At 44.2% G+C, this 22,507-nt stretch overlaps 1 long non-coding RNA gene across 1 annotated transcript in view; it reads left to right on the top strand.

The window, feature by feature from the left end:
• LOC132249148 (uncharacterized) overlaps positions 1–22,018 on the top strand; it is a 69,669-nt gene extending 47,651 nt beyond the window's left edge. The window contains exons 2-4 of the long non-coding RNA XR_009460555.1: positions 10,080–10,209; positions 18,864–18,939; positions 21,876–22,018. This is a non-coding gene — a long non-coding RNA (uncharacterized LOC132249148). The remainder of the gene's footprint in view (positions 1–10,079; positions 10,210–18,863; positions 18,940–21,875) is intronic.
• Positions 22,019–22,507: the final 489 nt, after the last annotated feature.

The following is a 22,507-nucleotide window of genomic DNA, read 5'->3' as shown; positions in this document are numbered from 1 at the left end:
TGGGGATTTCCCTTCTTGAAAGCACAGAGATGGAAAGGGATCTTGGAATCATTATTGACTCCAAGATGAACATGAGACGCCAATGCCAGACCACAGCCAGCAAGGCCAGCCATACCTTGTCATGCATCCAAAGATGCATCTCAACCTGGTCCAGACAAGTATGACTCCCCCTCTATGCGACTTTGGTCAGACCGCAGTTGGAGTACTGTATACAGTACTGGGCGCGGCACTTCAAAAGGGATGTGTCCAGCCTGGAGAGGGTTCAGAGGAGGGCCACCCGCTTGGTGACAGGGCAGCAGGACAGGTCCTATGAGGACAGACTAAATGACCTGAATCTGTTCAGCCTCAGCAAGAGGAGGCTGAGGGGGGACCTAGTGGCTGCCTACAAACTCATCAGGGGAGATCAACAGCAAATAGGTGGAGCCCTTTTCTCCCCAGCACCACCTGGGGTGACGAGGAACAATGGTAATAAGCTGATGGAGAATAGGTTTAGGGTAGAGATCAGAAGGCAACATTTTATAGTTAGGGTGGCCAAAATTTGGAACCAACTTCCCAGGGAAGTGGTTCTCACCCCTACCTTGGGCAAATTCAAGAGGAGGTTGGAGGATCACCTGTCTGGGGTCTTGTGAACCCAGCATTCATTCCTGCCTGTGGCAGGGGGGTCAGGCTAGATGATCTGTTCAGGTCCCTCCTGACCCTAGCTACTATGAAACTATGAATATTTCCCCACCACCACTTATGAATGGTGGGAAATATGGGTTTGAACCACCTTGGGAAAAGAAAGAATTGAATCATAGAATCATAAAAATTAGGGTTGGAAGGGACCTCAGGAGGTCATGTAGTCCAACCCTCTGCTCAATGCTGGACTATCCCCTACCAGATCTTTCAGCCAGGGCTTTATTGAGCCGGGCCTTAAAAACCTTGAAGTATGTAGATTCCACCACCTCTCTAGGTAACCTGTTCCTGTGCTTCATCATCTTCCTAGTGAGAGAGTTTTTCCTGATATCCAACCACAACTTCCCTTGCTGCAACTTGAGACTGTTGCTATTTGTTCTGTCATCTGTCACCAGTGACAACATTCCAGCTCCATCCTCTTTGGAACCCCCCTTCAGGTATTTAAAGGCTGCTATCAAATCCCCCTTCAGGCATCTCTTCTCCAGACTAAATAAACCCAGTTCCCTTTAGCCTCTCCTATAAAAGTCATGTGCCCCAGCCCCCGAACCAATTTTGTTGCCCTCCACTGGACTCTCTCCAACTTGTCCACATCCTTTCTATAGTGGAGGTCCCAAAACTGGACACAGTACTCCAGATGTGGACTCACTAGAGGAGAATAGAGCAGAATAATTACTTCCCTTGATCTGCTGGCAACGCTTCTACTAATGCAGCTCAGTATGCTGTTAGCCTTCTTGGCAACTAGGACACACTTCTGATTCACATCCATTTTATTGTCTACTATAACCCCCACATCATTTTCTGCAGAGCTGCTGCTTAGCCAGTCAGTCCCTAGGCTGTGCCTGTGCATGGGATTCTTTTGTCTTAAGTGAAAAACTTTGCACTTGTCTTTATTGAACCTCGTGAGATTTCTTTTGGCCCTGTCCTCCAATTTGTCTAGGTCACTCTGAATCTTAGTCCTCCAATCCAACATATCTATTACACCCGCTAGCTTGGTGTAATCCATAAACTTGCTGAGGGTGCAATCCATCCCATCTTCCAGACTGGGAATGAAGATACTGAACAAAACCAGCTTCAAGATTCACCCCTGGGGCATTCCACTTGATACTGTCTGCCACCTAGACATTGAGTCATTGATTACTACCCATTGAGCCCAACAATCCAGCCAGTTTTGTATCCGCTTGTGACAGGGGGCCGTCTCAAGGCCAGTCACAACATCAGCCCAGCCACCTGTCTAGGGCAGTCTGCCCTGCCTTACCTTTGATGTTTCCACAAAATTGGTATTTATATATGTGAGAGGCTGCTCGTTTGGTTACCCTGATGGCAAGGGTGAAATACACAGCTCCAAACCTTCCCTTATACCATTTCCAAAGCCGTACAAATGGCCTCCAAACAGTTGATACTCAGCCCTCTCCAGGACAGGACTCTGTTCTTATGTTGGGCCTTTTCCATGTACCCCCATAACTGGGTCTCACTCATACTGCCCCTTTTACTGGGTCACACTCATTCTCACCCCACCATGTGCCACACACACACTTCTCCCTAGTCTGTATGGCCCTTCAGACCCCCTTGGCCCTACTCCATACAGCCCTTCAGGCTTCTCTCTCTCATGCTTGGCCCCTCACAGACCTTCAGGCCTCCCAATTCAGGCCCTACTCTAAAACTGGGCATCAGGCCTACTGTCCCACTGATTCTCTGGCCTTGGGTGTCTCAAACTCAGCCTATGGCCGACTGAGGGCTCAAGTGTCCTGGAACATGTGCAACCCCCCCACCTTTGCTCTCTGTCCTGTCTCATTATTGACTCCAAGATGAACATGAGCCAGCAAGGCCAGCCATGCACCTTTGGATGCATGACAAGGTATCCCAAGCCGGTCCAGAAAGGTGATACTTCTCCTCTATGCGACTGTTGCTTTTCTGTCAGGTGTACTCCCTTTGCTTTTCTCTTCCACAGGGTGCCCACAAGGCAGCAGGGGCTGAGGGTTTCCAGCACCCTATATTCACCTTTCACTGACTGCCCTTCCACAAGCATCCTCCACCTCCACATAACCCTCAGTTACTGGCCACAACTCTCTCTCAGACCCCTTGCAGGATACCTTCCATCAGGTGGCTGGGCTTCAGCCTCAGTCATTCCAGACTGCTTGCTGGCTGACCCCCTTACTCTCCTGCCAGTGATCTTTCCCCTGAGAGACCATTGCTCACTTGAGCATGGCCCTGCTCTCCAGCCAGTCAGGACCCCAGACTCCTGGCTCTAGAGCATTTCGTGGTGCACGTACTTGCTCTTCAGCCACTTGGGCCCCGGCCTGAGCTTGGGCAGTCAAGAGCCTTGGGTCAATCTACAAACAGCTGACTCTCACTCGATAAGAGTCCACCCCTGGGCCCTTCCATAAATCAGTTCTCTCACACTGGTCTTGCCTGGAGTCCCAGAAAACTTGTACAAAGTAGCCCATTGCTTCACTGGGCTCATCTGAACCCCTCCACAGACCCCTCCAGGGTCAGCCCCACTCCCTGGGTTTCCCCAGGCCTTTCCTCCATCACCCATACTCCCAACAGTTCTATTCAGGGGCTTACCTAGCCCCTCTGTAGGCCCAAAAACTCTAAGCCCCTTCTGCTCATGCTGGTCTGTGTCTTCTCTAGGCTCTTGTATACCCAGCCTCTCTCAATAAACCATCTAGCCTCTCTCTTGGGCCTCTGTGTACACAGCCCCTTACTATAGGCTGGTCTCTCCACAGCCCCAGGCTTTCAGCCCCCTTCTAAGGGCTCTGGACCCTACTTGGGTCCCTAGGAACCTCCTCCTTCCCCCTAGTTCCTATCCTAGCCTCCATGGTGTTCCAGAAGCAGAATCCTGCAGCCAGGCAATGTTATTTCATCAGCTTCTTAGCTGCAACTATTGGCCCTGCTCCCTCGGCCTGGTCTTATACTCAGGCTGCCAAGCCCTCCTCCAATCAGGCAGTGTCCTGGCTGCCATGTGACCACCTGATTTGGCCAGACCACACCTGCCAGCTGCTCAGAGCCTGCCTGAAACCTCATAAAGTGGGAGGCACAACTTGTGCTCTGCCACACCACCTTGTAGTTGATTCATCCAACCCATACTATCTGAGCTTGCTTACAAGAATGCTGTGGGAGACAATATCAAAAGTCTTGCTTAAGTCAGGGTATATTACATCCATTGTTGGGAGAATACTTTCACCACTAGGCTACTGTAAGAAGAAAGGAATATTGCCACTGTGTTTTGTGCTGGGTCAAAACTCAGTCTAGACTTGTATCATGTCTGCTCCATGCATGCCAACTAGATTGGGCTCTGCAGAGAGGGCTGTTGGCAGAACTCTTCATTTGAAGGTTCTAATCAAGTTTAGGCATGACATTAAGCCCAAGTGCTTATCTCTGGCAAACCTGTAGCTTATGAAGAAGCAAACCTTAAGTGCCTAGGTAAACTTACTGGCAAAAACATAGTTGCTCATGGCAGGGATTTTGAAGGGCATATAGATGCACAAATTCCATGTAAGGCTGCCTTTGGACACCCAAGTCTTTACAAATCTGTCCCAAAGTATTTGCACAAGAGCATAAGGTCTGGGGCTCATAATGGCATTAAATGTATGAGTTTGCTAGGTCTTGGGCCTATGACAGTACTTACAGTACTCTTGGCCCTATTCCAGCCACTCACTTCCTCTTTGAGCAATGAGGAATTGGCAGATCTGCTCCCTTCCTTGGTAGCCAGCACTTGATGAACCAGCATAAGAAAACTGCAATTAATTTCACATTCTGATTCATATAATGTAACAGTGCAGCCTTTCAAATTGTTTTCTTTATCTTCTTTAATATTTTTCATTGCCCTAAATGTTGTAATAGATTTTGCCAAATGTGTTAATCAAAGCACCCACAGCACTTCATACAAGTAAACTTAATATAAAATGTGCCAGCTGTTTATGTATGATCTTGATTCTGTTATGTTAATTAGGTCTACATTGCAAGTTTATTAATTTAATCCTTCTAATTTATTCTGCTGACTTTTTGCTTACGTGGAGGTTACTTTGGGGTTGGGACTTTGTTTCATAAACTCTAAAGATCAGCAAATTGGCAATTGATCGTTTTGCAGTTTTATAAGCAGCCCAAGACAGCTAGCATTTAACATTCTCTTTAAATCGATGTTTTAGACTCATCAGCTCTATCTCTACATGTGTTTATTGCCCTCCACTTAATACTACATATTTCTGATGACAGAACTTGGCCCATGTATTTATATTGTTGTGGCTCTCCAATAGTTTGGTTTATTCCTCTTGTTGCTCACTTTAATAGTATCTCTAGGGCTCTGTTACATGGTAAATGTGGGAATCTCCTGGAGCTCTTAACCCCTGGATTATCCGCACATTAACACCTTAAAGTAGTTTAAAGCACTTGTGCAGCTCAAAATTATGCCATTCCAGAGCAGGATTAGCTCTTGATCTGCACAACCCAGTTCCTGTTCCATTAAAGTGTGGCCACTTCCCACAGATGTGCAGCTGAAACCGAAGGTGTAACTGCTCTAAACTCCAAATTAGTCAATCAGTATTTGTGTGGCTCATAGTGTGAGGTGTAACAAGGCCCTTATATCTAGACCTTTTGGGACCAGCCTTCAGGAACCCAGGTCTTTTAAGATCAACCTCCCTCACACAGAATATTATCTTAATCAAACCTCAACTATCTCTTGCTATATTTCCTCACCTTAATTTCATTGTTTGCTAAATGTGGGATTAGTGGTTTTTTTAACTTTATACCAGTCCTGAGTCTGCTTTTACCACCTTTTACTTACACTGATGGCTTTATTTGGTTATTACATTCTTCCTAAAGGAGAATCTATCTTATGCTGTATGTGTCCCTGGTTAATCTATTTCTCTGAACCCTTTAAAAGTATAGTAATAAAAGCAGATTATCTCCTTCAGCAAACATATATGATAATCCATAAAATTATTTAAAGGTCTTTATGATTTCCTAGATTAGCGTAATGATATATATGGGCCTGTTCTTGTTTTAAAGGTGACAAAACTATAAAGTTTTGTAAAGTGCTATATAAAGTTTACAGCAAAGTAGGTACACTCACAAAATATCTAAAATAATGTACTAAAACCCAAAGAGCCCAATGCTGTAAACCTTTGCTTAATAAAATGAGCTTCAGCAAAACTATTTCTATATGGGGTTGACCCAGGGAGGCTTGGAGCATTCTTATATTCTACTAAATTCAGTGGAACTTAAATTCTCGGCACCTCCACGAGACAGATTTACATAATTGCCAGAGTTTGGAATCAGGCTTGTTCATTTTGCAAAAGGAATATACTGCCAAGCATATGAGAACAGACTGCTAAGATTATTAATGCCATTGCATTAGCAGACATAATTGAATAATGATTGCAAAATGCATTTTATTTAAAATGTGTGCAAAGGACAAAACACTTGCATTTCTTTAAAAAAAATATTTTGACTGGGAATAATTTGACACCATAAATTGACGAAACTTTTTTTTTTATGCACAGAACTCTGTTTTTCATTCCAGCACAATTAGCTGCAGGTGGCAGTGCTAATAGTGGTTCAGAAATGCCTCCACAGAGACTTTGTGCAAACACAGTAAGCAGGAAATCTATGGGATGAAGAGCACTGTTCATATAGGCCTTTAAACTATATTAGATTTGTATAAGAAAGGGAGACATTATTTATTTTTTCACTCAAAACACTATTCCTGAATTGCTTATTTCAGAACTGTAGAATAGTTCTACTAAGCAGGGATTTTTTCCCTATATTTAGAATATCTGTTGGCAAATGTCAGATGTCATGCTTTCATCAATAGTGGACTGTTTGAAAATGTAATGGATTAGGCAAAGCTAGTTGATTTCCACTGATGTGGTATTTGATGTACTTTCCCATTTGATTGTTTTCAGTCAATACAAAGAGGTATAGCAAGAGAAAAAGAAGGGGAAATGTGGAACAAGATACTATGATAAAGCAGGGGAGAGAGAAGACATTCAAGACCACCAGCAGAATCTGCTTTGAACTGTGCTTAGCCGTAGGGTCAATGGGTCAACCGTTATATCCTGGCGATGAACAGAAATGAACAGAAGGCCGGGTGCTGTTCATTACTTTCAGAAAGGTTTCTTAATAATATACAAAGCATAAGGACAGAGGGAGAGGAATACTAGGTAGTTTTAGGCCACTGCTTATATCAAAGGGCAGGGAGGAGCCACTTTACTCCTGCATGGGGGGCACCAGGAGTTACAGCATGTCTGCACCCCCTGGATGCAGGAGTTTCCAAGGGTTTCCTTTCTGGGGTGCATGTTTATAACTCTATAAGCATTGACCAGCTCCAATCCCTGTTGGTGGCTGAAAAGGATGGAGCCACATACTCTCAGCTGCGTATGGAATTCTCTTAACAAAGAACTAAAATTTTATCTGGCCCTTCAGGGAGTCACTACAGGTGAGGAAAGGCCCCATTGAATTATTACATCAAAGTTTGTCATGTTACCATTGACTTGGTTTAATAAAAAAGATTTTTAAGATGGCCATTTACAGGGAACTCTTTCAAGTATAGATGCCAGCTAAAATAGACGGTGAATATTGGTTAACTGCACTCAACTTAAGTGTGTGATGGTTAGGTTTGGTCTTAATAAGAGAGAGAATATTTAAAGACATTTTAAATTAATCTGCTTTTGTTAGGGCCAGGAACTGACTGTATACCGTGTGACTTATTTGACTTGCAACTGTCTAAATTTCCTTTTTAATGTGGAAAACATTTTTTGTTTATAATAAACATTTCTGTGGTCTAAGATAATAACATCTTCCAGGCCTTTGGGGAAAAAAAATTATCTCTATATAAAGATGAGATCATCCAAAACATTTGTACAGAAATGAATAGAATGATTGAAATTAATGGAGTTGTATTGATGTAACTAAGAGCAGTCAACCCTCTACCCAGGAAACAGCCAAAGAATTACTATAATATAGGGCCAGATTCAGGATATTTGTGCTCCTAAATAGTCTGTGAAGTTGAGTTCTTCAGTGGGTCACATCTAAGAAACAGAAAAGCTGAGTCACCAATTGCTTAAGGCTGACACTTTCAAATTTAGAGCTTAAGTTAATTAGGTATTGAACTTTATTGGAACATAAAGAAAAGACTTATTTTTTCAAGAGGGGAAGCACCTGTGACTTCTAGAGAAGATAACAAAGCCATTTACATAGATGGCTGGATATGAATTTAGATGCCTATCTCAAATATTCAGATTTGAAACTGTTGACCTCCCTGTCCAATGTGATGAAGCAAAGTCAGACTATAGGAATTCTTGTCTACCATGGTTCAGCACATGCTCCTGAGCATGCCCTGCCTACATACTTCCACTTGCAGGTATTAAACCCAGTCATAGGGTATGTCCAGAAGCAAGTGCTTGTGCAGAGGCATGCGTTTCCTCTGGCACAAATAGCAGTGGCACATATTTGTGCCGCTGCTTTTCAGCCCGGGGCATGCCCCTGCACATGTGCTCCAACATGTGTCAAATTGTCCTGGGTGGGGTAGGGGAGGCTGGTGCCAGCACCTGTACTGGCTCCAGCTGCCTTACCTGGAGTCCTGGGGGGCCTCTTGGAGCAGCAGCAGTGCCAATCCAGCAACACAGAGCCTGGCCAGCAGCCAAAGTGTGGCTCTGGATGGCCAGGCTGTTTCTGGCAGACATGCTGCTGCCACATTTGCCGCGCTGCTTTTTCTTGCAGTGGTTTGTTTTTTGTTTTGGTTTTTTTGTTTTTTTGTTTTTTGACACTAGGTTCTCCTGGTATCAAATTTCGGCACTGTGTTACAAATTAGAAGCACAGAGAATAGGTGCACATGTTCTGGAAACCACACATGTGCACTCATTTGGACATGCCCATAGAGGCATCTCAATTGTGACTTCACCTCTGGATTTTAATGTTTGACACGTGAATGGGAGTGGGTGGTTGAGACCTGTTTAAGAGAGTGTAGAGAGGTGGTGTACATGTATGTTTAAGTGTCTAAATCTGTGGTTCTTGACTTCCTTAGTCTTGAGGCACCCTTACTGGATTCAAGACACTCCCCCCCCCCCCCCCAAATTTGTGAATTGAGTGGTAGCCAATTTAAAAATATATATATATTACAGAGCTTACTTCCTTACAGAGCAGCTCAGTGGTAGAGATGGGGGATTATCGAGTAAGGGACAAGCTAGAGCCTGTGTTTATCTGCTTATTTTATCTGCTTATTTCCTACCAACTCACTTATCTCCTCATACTTCATAGCACCCTTCAAAGGATATGCTGGTACCTGAGGGACCCTGGCACACTGGTTGACAACTGCTGGTTTGAATGCAATCTCATACCAGCCTGCTTAAAATTTAGAGGGGAAAAATAGTTCATCTACTTTGTATAATGCACCTTTATCTTAGTTTGAAAACTAAGTCACATAACTTAGGAGGAAGAAGACCTCTCTGTTTTGCATTAACAGTATTTTGGCAAGGTGAAACAAGATCATGCTTAGACACACACGTGCCACCTAGATGTCTAATAGGTGTGGCCAGTGGATTAAGATTAGTAATGCAAAATGAAGTAAAACATTCAAAGCTCTACCCAAGCCAAGCAGCCTATTTGGCTAGCATGGTTAAGCATGCCAATTTCTATAGCTAATGGCAATCAAGAAAATGATGTGGGTAGTGTGATGTCTAGCCACCTTGACGACTCAGCCTGGATTGCCAGGCTGGATGGACCTAGGGCAGATTTTGACATAGACCTGGAAACACATGAAATGCTTTACCTGTTCTGCTGCTGTGCTTCACACTAATGCAGGATCAGTGGATTTAAGTTTGAATATTTATAGCAGGGCAAGTGTCTTCTGCAGAAAATACTTAAATATGAATTGTTTGTTTTCTGTCTCACTTCAAATGCTAATTATCTAAAAGTGTATTATATATTTATTGGAGGGCTTTCAGAGTTATTATTTGGTTAAGGAGTTTGTTTGGCTTTCAGACTTTCTCTGCATTTAGAGATTTGACAAAAAAATGAAAATAACAGGCTTCTTCATTCCAAACTCCTATTTCAAAACTAATAATAAAAATGGGTGATTGTCATAGTCAGTAACAAGTTTTCTGTGGATATATAGAATATGTGATGAAAAAACTGTAGTTTCTAGTGCATTTTCCATCATCCTGTATAAGGGAGTTAAAGAAAAACACCTTTCTGGCATTTAACAACTGAGTGTCTGAGATTTTGTTTCCAAATCTTGGAATAAGCATTACTATTATTTATTAAATATTAATATTCCTAACATTAATAAGCCCATGCTCCCTTTTGTTTCCTCAAGTTGACGGAAATAAAAATCTATGCAGGTGGCAAAGATGGTGTGGAAAAAGTGGTCGGTATCAGCCATACATCTACTTTCATTTTTGCTCTAGACTTCAGGTTCCTCTTGTGGATCTGGACCTCAAGTGAAAGTTGGAGAGTAACAGCAGGACAAGATGGAGAGGGTTCTCCCCTTGCCAGACCCACAGGGCCAAGTGGTATGTGTAGAGCAGTCAAAGGAAGGTAAGCATGATTCCTGCCAGATAAAAAAAAGAAGGTTTTTTGTTGCATTGAAATATTTCAGAGAATCTTTCAAAATACTTTTAACTGGGGGAAATGTTGCTTTGTATTTTTAAAACTTCCCTTTTTTCAATGGAAGAGTATGGGGGCGAGGGGAGTTGAGACAAAATAATGAAAAGCAGTTTAAAATACTTTCACTTTTTTAACTTTTTTCTCCCAATAGTGAGATGTAGAATAATTTAAAAGGTTATTCCCCCCACTCCCCCACCAATTTCAGTGCTTGTCATAATGTCATTAAAAGAGAAAATTTAAGATAAGTTGTCATTTAAATCACATATTTTGACATTTTAGGCAAAACATTTCAGATAGCTTCAGGCACAAGTTATGGCTGAAGTTCACTAACAAAAGTATCTGTGGCAATTTGCATTTGGCTCTGAGAAGGAGAGGTCAAAGTACTAAACACCAGAACTCTATTGGAACTGAGCCGATGCTTTCAAAACTAGAAGAAATATAGGCAGTAATTTTATATGAGGATTTTTAAATAAGAGAAACTAATGGAAAGAGCCTGCATGCAAAAATATCATGGAATATTCCACTAGTAGGCTTACTGAGAGACTATTAGAAACATGATTCCATTCAGTTATCATCTTGCTCATAATTACATGCTAGCTGTTGTGCTATTAGTAATAAAAATACAAAATAAAGATATTTGAAATTGCTAAGAATAAAGGTGAACCAGGAAGTCACAAAGTCCCTTGTCTTAAGCAAAATGCTTCTTAGATTGGAATCAGATGAGATAAGCAACCACATTCTAAAAACAGGGTAAAATCCCTTCAAAGATTATGTAAGCTCTCTAGTGCTGTTCACTCTTTTCTGTGTTTTATAAGCAATCAAAACTCAGCCAGAACAGCAACATGAACATGCAACTAAACCTTGCATGTTGGTATGTATTTAGCAAATATGCATACTTGGACTCTACTATGAACCTTCAACAGTATCTTCAACATTGTTAACATGGCAAACTAGTATTCTTTTGGTTTCCTGATCTCCTTGAGATGTGATAATGAGATAGTGCTGAGTGTTGTTTCTGCTTTGATGTTAATGAAGTGCCACTCTTGGACATTGAACTGTTCCTGCACCTATGAAAAAATCCAGGTTGCCCAAGTTTCTCCTTTCCTTATTGAAATAAGGGCACATTACATTTATTATGCAATTTAATTGTACCATAAATGTAGCCATGGTACATGTGCAAAATAATTATTGCACGGTAAAAATGGCCAGCCATAAAGATGCCGAGCTAGCCACAGGCTCAAGGCATACTCGGGCAGAGGGGGAGGAGGAAGTCTTCCTCCAGTCCAGACAGGGGGTAAGTGTGGGACCAGAGGATCCAGGAGCCTAGAGAAAGACAGAGTCGGACCAGGGGGTCTAAGAGCCCAGAAAGAGGGCTGAACAACCCAGAGGGTACGAGAGCCCAGCGAAGGGCTGAGTGACAGGAACATCAGAAGTGATAATATCTGCAAGGCCTGGGGCATGGTGTAGAGGCAGAACAGAGTCACACAATTGCCCCTTAAGGCTACAGTCCCCTGGAGGGACACAGACAGGCCGAGCAGGCCTATTGATCCTGAGCACTGAATAGACTAGTAGGGCCTGGGAGGGACCAGTTGGCAACGCGAATGGACCAAATCTCACTTTAAGGCAGGGGTGGGCAAAATGGCCAGTCCAGCCGGCAGCCAGAATCCATTTCCTAGCAGCCCCTGCCTGTGTGGCTGGGGCCAGTCTCCATGGAGATCCCAACTGCAGTTGCACTGTGAAAACTCAAGGCTGCAGTTGCCATGGAGATCAGCCCCAGCCATGCTGGAAGGGAGCCTGGCAGAATAGGGCAGGGGGCTTTTCCAAAGATGATGGGATCTTGGGGTGGTGGCAGCTTGCTCCGGAGCTAGGACAGAACCAAGATCTGTATCCTACTTGCTCTGGGCAGGGGCATGCAGGCAGTGGATCATGGCTCTGCCCCTGCTCCAGACCAGACTGTCACCACTGCATGGAGCTGGCAGAGCTGAGATCTGCTACCTGCATTTCCCTGCCCAGGGACCTGCACAGCGGTGGCTGGGAAATGTAGTTCACTGATGACTGGATATGGCACATAGGCTGGACTTTGCCCACCCCTGCTTTAAGGCCTGTGGGCAGCGTCCCTTCCATGATCCTTGTTCAGAGCAAAGCATGGTGGATAAGTAATCAAGGACAGACTATTATAGAGCTTCAGCCAGGCAGGATCCTGATGGACACCAGCGGGGTGTCACAGCTGCCCCTGGGGCCCAGTCCGGGTACACCCAAGTTCTCCAGCATCCCAGGGTACACTGTTCTCTCTTCCCCTCCCCTCCCCGCCCCAAGGAGATTTTCTGTGACTCATCTGAACTCTGCTGCCCCAAGGTTTCTCAGTAGGAGAAGTCATGACTGACTGCCCCTCTTCTCTTTCCCCAACCAGCCTCCAACACTGCTCCTTTAAGGAGCCATTAGCTACCTTTCCCTATGAGAAGCAGTGTGAACAAACACTCAAGGTGACATTCTTTACTTACATGCAATAGTTATCTGAGGGCCGTGTCACACAGGACACTAAGTATGTGTTAAATATACTTAAAACATGCTAATGACCATATGTTGAAGCAGTAAAATACCTGCTGAGTTTCATGGCAAATTTATTACTTCAAATCAGTTTGTTTCATAGAGATAATACAAGCCTTTTGCAATCCTTCAGCATCCCAGGATGCACTGCTCCCCACTCAGCTGTTTTTGGCCACTCTCAGAAATATGTGAAAAGGGTGCTCCAGCACAGAATGCTGGGATGCCTGCTCACCATCTGCTAGCAGCGGAGCATGCTGGGCATATTAGGATTTGTCGTAAATCCTACATGCCTCCTCAAAACTTGTTCTGACTTCAATATCACCTAACACTCCACAGATTTACCATATACTAAGAGTCCTACGTCACATGACCCTGAGAGTGGCTGTTTACAAGAGTCTCTCCTACTCTATGCAAGGGTTAGGGTTAGCTCCTTCACCCAGGAGATGCCCAGAACTCGCTTCTCATCAGCAGCACAGCTTCAGGTATGGAAGGGAGGCTGTTAGCGACTCTTTGATAAGGCCACAAAGCCTGCCAAGTTTCAAGGAGATAGATGCAGGAGTTTCTGGGAATCAGCACCTCAATCTGCTGAAAAGCAAAACTTGTGATACTTGTGTGTTAAGGCACAGCAGGGTGAAAACTGCAGGCATGGTAGCGCCTGCTGAGGCCATTGAAGCCTTCCAGCTTTCAAAGAGATAGGTGCAGAGGGTTCTGGGAAACTGCACCTCTGGCTGCTGACAACGAAAACTAGTGACATGTGTGACTTTGTGTGTATATTAAGGCATGTCCTCACTAGCACTGGGGCCTCTACACAACATGCTAGTGTGCTCCAATGAGGTCTCCTCCTCCCCTACAGCCTCATCCCAGTCCACCACTTTAAATGACAACAGGTAAAATAATACCTTAGTGAGCAGCAGCACGGTAGCACCAGCAGCATCTCAGGCAGTCAAACTGTGACAGAACCTTTCTTTCCTCTCCTGCAGGAGATTCTTCTCCAGCAGCTGCCAGAGAAGTCTCCCTGTGAGCCCCAGCCGCAGCCCTGGGGCTTAGATGTGCCCAGGGCCCTGTGTCCTTCCATTCAGGTGCTAGGGGTATTAATCTAAGGACATGGCACTGGCAGAAAAGTTCCTTTGGGTCAATCTAATCTGGTATCTTTTAGCAGGCCAACTGAATAGTTACAGAAATATATCTTAGCAAGGTTTTGGGTTGAAAAACCCTTTGCCAGGCTGATTGTTGTGCAATCCTGCAATTGTTGTGTATGCTGGCCACATCTGGCTGTGGCTTTCCCAGTAGGCCAAGCGGTTGCACAGCAGCTGCTTCACATCCTCAGTGAGATAGGCAGTCACCAAGGCCTGAGTGCTACCTCCATGATGGTGGGGTCTGGTGCCTCTGGACCCCACCATGGAAGCCATGCCCCTGGCCCACATTGGCAGCACCTGTGGTGGATGAGGGGACTGGCTGGTGGATGGCATGCTAGCATGGGACAGTGGATCCCCCTCTTCCACATCCTCCCACCTCAGATGTTCTGCCTCCCTGACTCTCTTCACCAGCACCTCCGTCCACTGATTCAGGCTTTGGCTGCTGCATACGCTGCCCTTCACCTTTAGGCCACACATGACAGCCAGCACATGGACCATACTGGACCACAAGGGATCAAGCCATTTCCTGATGCCCTCCATCTGCCGCCTCACCAGTGCTTGGACATCTGGGGACAGCAGCTTACTCTAGCCAGGAACATTGATCCCCTGAAAGCTCTCCATCTGGCTCTGAAGTTCCCTTAATACAGGGATCACCTGGTGAAAGAGGACATCACTAGCACTGAGGGTCTCAGTGTCCTCAAGGAAGGGCTTGGAAGGACCACTAAGATCTAGGAGATGGTATCCCACTGAGCTCTGTTAAAGGGACTGCTGATCCCAATCTCCTTGAGCAAGGCCATCTTATGGATAGCCTTCTATTGCTCCTCTAGCCTCTCGAGCATCAGGTATGTGGAGTTCCACCGAGTCTCCACATCCTGCAGGATTTTATTCTGTAGGATGTTCAGCTCTGCTTGTTTGTCCCTCAGCATCTTGGCCCCCTTGATGCTCCAGTGGTAGTAGCCTGCCACTTTCCTGCATTTGGAAATGAGCTTGCTGGTGGTGCTGGCACTGTCACTAGCAGCCCTGTCGCCCTCCAAGGCGTCCGTGACTATGAGGTGGAACTTGTGTGCCACAGAGCGCATGCCAACAAAGTTGGCATCACAGACTGCCTTGACCACATTGGCCCCATTGTTGGTGACCATGAACATGCAGGTGAGCTTGCCTAGCCCAAGGAGCCACCCCTGCACCAAGCAGTTCATGACCCCCATGATCTCTGTTGCTGTGTGGAACTCATCCATTACCTCGGCTTGAAGGAGAGCCCACCAATAGCCTGACTGGTTGCACCAGTGCCCTGTGAGGAGAGGTAGGCATGATCTCCATCCCAGCTGCTCCAGATATCTGAGGTGAAGTGTAAGGCCACCTGTGAACCTTCCTTGTGCAACTCCTCCCTCAAGTACTCCATGTATGCCTCATACAGGGAGGGCACCACTGTTCTGCTGAAGGTAGTGCATGTGGGTACTTGGTATGATGGGGCCAGGAGTGCCATGAGCCGCCAGGACCCTGGCCACTCAACTGAGGAGAAGGGCTGGCCATCCACAGCAAGTATCTCCCCAATGCTCTGGGTGATCTCGTTCACCCTTGCAATGTGCCCCCCTTTCTTCCCACTTTTCCTTAACTTTTCCAGGGTAGCCTGCCTCTGGTTTGGAGCTAGAGGAGGATTTTCCTTTAGGCACGCTCCCACTGTGCCAGGCTGAGGAGGAGCAAGTGCAAGAGGTGGTGCTTGCAGAGATACATCAGCATCCCTGTGGTGCTCATGTGTTTTGTTCCCTTGTCCCAGCTGGTTTTGACTCTGCACTGCAGGCAAATACCGTATTTGGGATCATCTGCCAGCTCAAAATGATCCCAGACCACACTACCTGCTCATTTCTGGGGTGCGGGTGCATGTGTGGATGCTGCAATTTCTCTCTCCTCAGCTGGCAGAGGCACAGCAACAGGAGGAGCAGACTCAGCTGAGCCGCTTGCCTCCACAACCGCTACCTCAGCTTCCTCTGAAGTGCCTTCTGGGGAAGGAGACCTTTCTCCAGGGGAAACTTGAGGGGTGTGGAGCACAAACTCAAATGATTCCCCCTCCTTTCCCGGAATTTCCCTTGCTAGTGCACTCAGATCAATATCCAGCTCCAACTCTTCCTCTGGCACTAGAAGGCTCAGCATGGGAAGTCAGGTGGGAGTGGAGGAGACTGTCATGCTGGTGTTTGTTGTCATGATGGTAGTGGTGGGGGTTATGGCTGGTGTTTTTCGAGGGGATGCAGACTCAGGCATAGGCAGTGGCACTGGAATTGCTCCCCTCTCCCTGCTGCCTGTAGAACTGGAAGCCTCATCCCTGCTAGTTGTAGGAAAGAGTCTGCATCTTAGTTTGGGGAAGTGGGAAACTTACACCTCTCCCTCTACCCCCTCCTCCACCCCTCCCTAAAGGCTTGCCAGCTGCCTTCCAGCATGTTTCATGGAGTGTTTCATTGTGTCTTGTCTTTATAAAAATATAGTAATGTATATGTACTTTCCTATATGAATTCTATAGTATAAAATCCAATATAATTATATTGAAAAGAATACATCCATGAATATAATAATAAAATAAAAGGGTCTAGAAAGAAAGCAAAAAGTATTGTGGAATCCCACTTGCTGGGCTAGCACGTAGGAAATCAAATCAATGGTAGTAGTAGCCTTTGTTGTCTAACGCTCCTTGGCTTCTGCTAAATAACTCAGTAACTGACCTCAAGGCAGAAAGCAGGACAGTTCAAACAATGCTGCCTTTTATGTTGTTTTTCCATCCCTCCCCCAGACCACTGGGATTGGAAGGGACCTCAGGAAAGGATCACAGTCACTGGCCAACTATACAGTGAATGTCAGAGCAGTCCCTCCCCCGCTTCCCCCTCCCTCTCCTTACTTTCTAGTTCCCTGCAGGCAAGCCCAGCTTCAGCTTCGAAACTTTAAATGTTTCGAAACATTTTGACTGCCTTTGTTTTGTTTCATGGCTGTTTTGAAGTCCTTAATTTCATTTAGATTTTGCCATTTTGAGCTCGAAATGAGTCAAAACAGCATCAAAATAAAATAGCCGGAGAAATTTCATACAGCCCTACTTTTTAGAAGTCATTTTGCAGATTGTCCCAACTGGCAGTCTCAGTCCAAAACAGACACAGGCACCTTCTACGTTTGACCCCCTACTATTGAAAAGCTAGATGATGGATCCAGACTTACAGGCATGTGCAGTGGCACTGCAAACCTCTTTGCAGCATTTCATGTTAAACCATGCATGGTGAAGCTACTTTGCAGTGCTGGGGCAAAATTTGCTACTGGGATTTCCCGGTAGCAAAAAAACCCAAAACCCTGAAGAAAAAAGCCATGTAAAGCACGCCAAAGTGGCATGCACTGGGACAAATGTGGAGATGGGGGAGCAGGCAGCCCATTTCCATGTGCTGCAGAGTTCCCATGCTGAGGCACCCTGCACCCCAGCCAGCCACTCCCTGTCTCCATGTGCCTCAGCATGGGGGCTCCACTGCAAAGCCCCTGCAGTGAAGCATGTGGAGCCACTTGTTGAGGCACACTGTACCCCAGCCAGCCAGGGTGCAGCTGGATGGTGCAGAGTGCCTTAGCACAGGGGCTCTGCAGCACCTGAAGATGGGGGAGCAGGCAGGTCTGGGCTGCCTGCTCCCCCATCTCCACATGCCACTTCCCAGCTTGCTGGAATACAGGGTGCCTCAGCACTGCTGATTAGCCCTGTACTGAGGCACTCTGCGCCCCAGTCAGCCTCCCCTTCAGCACATGAAGCAGCATGACAGTGTGTCCTGCTGCAAAGCATATGGGTAGGGTGTGCACTGTGGCACATACTAGCAGCACAAATTTGTGCTGCTATTTGTACTCCAGCATATGCATGCCCCTGCTCAAGTGGATGCAGCCATAGAATCCATGTAGCAGAAAACAGTGCTTGAAATCTTTTTTGTGATATCTCAACCTTCTTGGCAGTGTCCAGCAGATTGTAGCCATGCAGTATGGCCACACACTGCACAATCAGGCATTTCCCGCACTGCTACCATGAAGTGCAGGGGTGGGGAGGAGGGAGTTGACCCCTTGGGAGATATATGGGCAGCCAGTTCATTGGCATCTAGTTTGTTGCCTAGCTGCCAGTCCTCCATGATTCAGCTTAAACTGTTACACTTTTCTCTTAAAGTAACAGGAGCCCCAATTCTTGTTACAGGGGTATTAAACAGTGTTATAAATATTGGTCTAATTTTAATTAGCTTTACAGTATCAGAGATCTACCAGAACAACATAGATGAAAACAACAATTTAAAAATAGCTTTTCATTGTCAGAGAGAAGAAAAATGAGCTGCTCCTTTCCCTTCTTTTAGTGGTCCTGGTGAGACTTGTAGGGGCAAGGAATGGTAGTTTCCCATGTGTCTGAACTCCCTTCTACAAAAGATTACAATGATGATCACTAATTTCATGACCTCCTGCTTGAAAAGAAAAATCTATCTGCTTGACTTAGATTTGCTACAATAACATCAATTTATAAGGTTGATAAAGTGAATAGATACTTGAATTAAAAGATCACAATTATGTAGAAGAAAGGAAGGGGCAAAGCACACAGCAATGGAGAAGATCATTATAGCATACTCAAGCACACCACCAGGCTATGTGTTTTGCAGCACTTCTAACTACTAACCAACAGTAATGGTCTGTAATGGTTGATTTATTTTGTATGCACCATCCCTGTTCCAGTCCGTGGTGCTCTGTCTACTGCATGGGTATAAGAGAGGGAAAGGTGGTTTATAGAGCTAGCAGGTGATTCTTCTTTAAAATCAGGAAGCTGGTTTCATGCTATTTGCTCTTTTGTCTCCCATCTCTGTATAGGAATATTTTGTAGCCATTGTGACGCGTGGAATTTCCTTAACTTTTATCTTGCTCCAGGACTAAATCAGAAATAGGAAGCAGAGCAAATGCCATCTTCTCTGGAGGACCAAAGAAAGCTTAGGCACTTTTGAAGGTATGACCTTAATTTTCTACCTTTTGCCTTTTCTCAGCGTTGGGAGCCATATTTAATCTTTCAACTATGTCAACAACCCTTAGTCAATTATTCACCTATCACTTTATTCTGTCGCTTTCTGTTCAGCATGCACACACGCAGAGAGAGAGAGAGAGAGAGAGAGAGAGAGAGAGAGAGAACTTTTGATTTTTCTTCTTATATTCATTTCCCAGTTTTTGTTAAGATGTACTGGGTGCATTTACACATGCAATTAATGCAAAGAAATAAACTCTGATGCAGTTTGTGCCAGAGCCAACTGCTCCTGGGCACAGCATCTGCACGTGTGCCCAGGGACAGCAGCAGTTTGAGCTTGGGACAGAACAGCGCCAGGCTGGCAGCAGGCTCAGGGAGTCAGCCCTGGGCTCAGGCTAGTGGCGTTGGGCAGGAGAGGAGCTAGCTAAGGCACAAGAATGCTAAAGTGTGGAGCTGTGAGACAGGCAGTCTCCACACTTTAGCACCCTGGTACCCCAAGCAACCCGTTACCATCTACATATGCATTTCAGTGGAGTTAAGTACTCTGCTGTAAGATAGTCCTTTCCCCAACAGTACTGTCTTATGGTGGAGTTAATAAATTTACTGTACCCTCATACTGACACATGTGTAGATGGTGATGCTTTACTGCAGAGCTAATTGGTCTACTTCGCAGTAAAGTGCATGTGTAAATGCACCCACTGTTATGCTGCCCATAGCAGAGAGCTAGTTCCATTTCGTTCAGCTCTCCCCTTCCTCAGTAAGTTATCCTCCCCAACCCATTCTTCACTTATATGCAATCTCTTTAAAAGAGATTGGTATGACTTTTTTGTGTCTATTTCCCTATATTTCTTTCCCAGTTTTCCAGTGTGTCTATTCGCCTCTATTTCTTTTCTATATTCCCCTATATTTCTTTTCCACTTTTCTAGTTTTTCAGCAGGGGCTACAATCTCCAAATCATTAGTTTTAGATCTAGTGTATTCCCTTTACCCTGTCAGTGGCTTATTATTACCTGTTCTTCGCTGGCAAATGTATCTTATACTATGCAGTGGCAGCATCTACATGAGATGCTTTCTGCACAGTAGCTTATTTCTGTGCAGTAGCATCATCAGGCACAAACTGTGACACAGTAATGAGCTACTGTGCAGTAGTAACAAGCTACTGTCACAGTAAGCATCACTAGGTAACCATGGCAGGATGCTACTGTTCAGTAACACCTGTAACTGCACAGGCATTTAGTACTCGGTTATGCAAGTATTAAATGACTATGCAGTAACAACTGCGTAGTAGGCATCTTGGTAGATGTGCCCAGTAAGGGCCAGATTCTGCTATACATGATTGTCTATGAATAAAAGATTCCTTTAGGACCTAACTTCAGCAGGATATGTTTTGTTCCATTGATGCTTTTACTCATACTGGAGTCTAGTGACTGAGAATCAGAGAGCTATAACCAGTCACTGAAATCCTCCTGTCTTCATTGTAGCTGAGTGGAGAACTGAAGCATAGAGATCTTTCCCTGAGTCTTATTGTAGGTTTAAAAGTCATGATTCAACCTCACCTGAGTACACTTTCTTGCTTCACAACCCTCCCTTTCCCTCAGTTCATTGGGCTGATGATTTTAATTGTGACAATAAGATTACAACTAAAATTTAGTATCTGTCTAATTATACATCCACCTGAACATTCTGAACTTGAAAGGTTTTCAGAATGAATTTTACTTATCAAGGTTTTCTACTCATTTCTGTGCAGTATTTCTATGTTTCTGTCCAAAATCAGACATACGACTACCAGTGTTATCGATAGATCATAAAGACACTAATTGAACATACTACTAAGAGAACATACTTTTTAAAGTAAAAACTCATATCTTATTGTCAATATTTATCTCTTATTGTCATAGACATTGTAGGACAGCTAACCAGATATATTTTTCATAATGCCTGACTTGGGTATATATGCAGCCTATTAAATATGGCTATATATAGTTGGTATTTTGATAAAGTCTCTAACAATAATTCTGTGTTCAACACAACGGGTATATTCAGGGGTGGATCCAGGGGGGTGCAGTGGTGCAATTTTACCTCACCCCCTTTACTTCTTGTTCAACCTCAATTTTAAAACAAGTTGCTTGAGAGGAGCAGCAGCATTTCTATTCAGGCAATGCTGAGAGAGTCCATTGATTTCATGGCTGATTATCATTTTCCTAATTCCTGCTAATCTCTCTCCACTCCACAAGTGTTAATGACCCTCTGTCCTTTTAATGGTCTTGATGTTCCACTATTCAAGCTCTCTTCTATTGCTGTTTTGCTGTCTTTTAGCCATTCCTAGTAATCTCTCTCTTCTACTTCACAACCCTGACTGTTTTACCTCTAGCTAAAAGCCTTAAATTAGATACGGTAATATTAATGTGTAGAAATGACTGACAGTGAAATATTTGAGGTACTGTTAAGATAATCAAGAGGGCTAAATTTTGTTTATAAAACTAAGAGATGTACATTTAACTATAATGGATATGGAACTAATAATACAATATCTTTTTACTACATTAACTTTTTTACCTAGTTTGTTATGGTTTTTTTAACTTAACATATCATCTAGCAAATTACTATACATTCCAATGGTTATATTTGTCTTTGCTTTATTTGTAAACTGGGTAATAGAGTGCTAGCGCCCTAGCATATTAGTAAACATTCTGGCTTCTCTTTAGCTGTCATGTTATAATGTGATGTGCCACACCTTTTGCACTCTCCTTTTCAAAATCCTGGATCCGCCCATGAATGTATTAGTAATTATGGCTGTGTTAATCAATGGTGGAGAGAAAAAGTCCATACTTTGCCATTTAACAATTTGATATACTAAAAAGATGTATTCAGATAAATGAGTTGCGTTTAGTGATTAAACTTTTTTATATTTATATCCCTAACCAGCTGGCTTATCAACAGTACTCAAAAATTACAGCTCATTGGTTTGAATCAAGTGTGAAACCATCCAGTGTCCCTGGACGAAGCCCAATTAATTTTTTCTTGAAATTCAAAATTTTGGATTGTATTTCTAGTTCAATGAATTTATACTTCTGTGTGTTTCTATGCTTCTTGATTCATTATAAGATCGGAAGCAAAATATTAAAATACCACAAGAAAAGACAAGTTCTCTGAGTATTTATAGCAAAACAAGCTGAAAATCTGCTTTTGTTATTCCAGGCCAAGTATATAGACTACAAAGCTCTGGATACATGAATATTTGGTTCAGTTTGCATAACCACCCAAACTTTCAATATTTATCCAAGCCAGCCCATTTTTATTGATAATGGAAATGGCCAGACTGGGATGAAACAGGTTTAAATAATGATCATAGACTTTTAAAAAAAAGGGGCGGGGAGGGGAACACAAGGATCCTGTCTGGCCTAGAGATGGAGAGAGTACACACTCTTTATACAGTAAACACATCTGGACTGTATCAAACTATCAGGGTGGAGAGGGCAAAAAAGTTTTAACTGTATTAAAGCTTACATGTTTGGCTGCCTTTTCAAACAACATAGATGTCTGAACTGCTTTACTTT

Source organism: Alligator mississippiensis, chromosome 3, assembly GCF_030867095.1.
Source record: "Alligator mississippiensis isolate rAllMis1 chromosome 3, rAllMis1, whole genome shotgun sequence".
NCBI lineage: Eukaryota > Metazoa > Chordata > Crocodylia > Alligatoridae > Alligator > Alligator mississippiensis.
The sequence above is the reverse complement of the archived record's forward strand: the minus strand, read 5'-3'. Positions and strand labels throughout refer to the sequence as shown.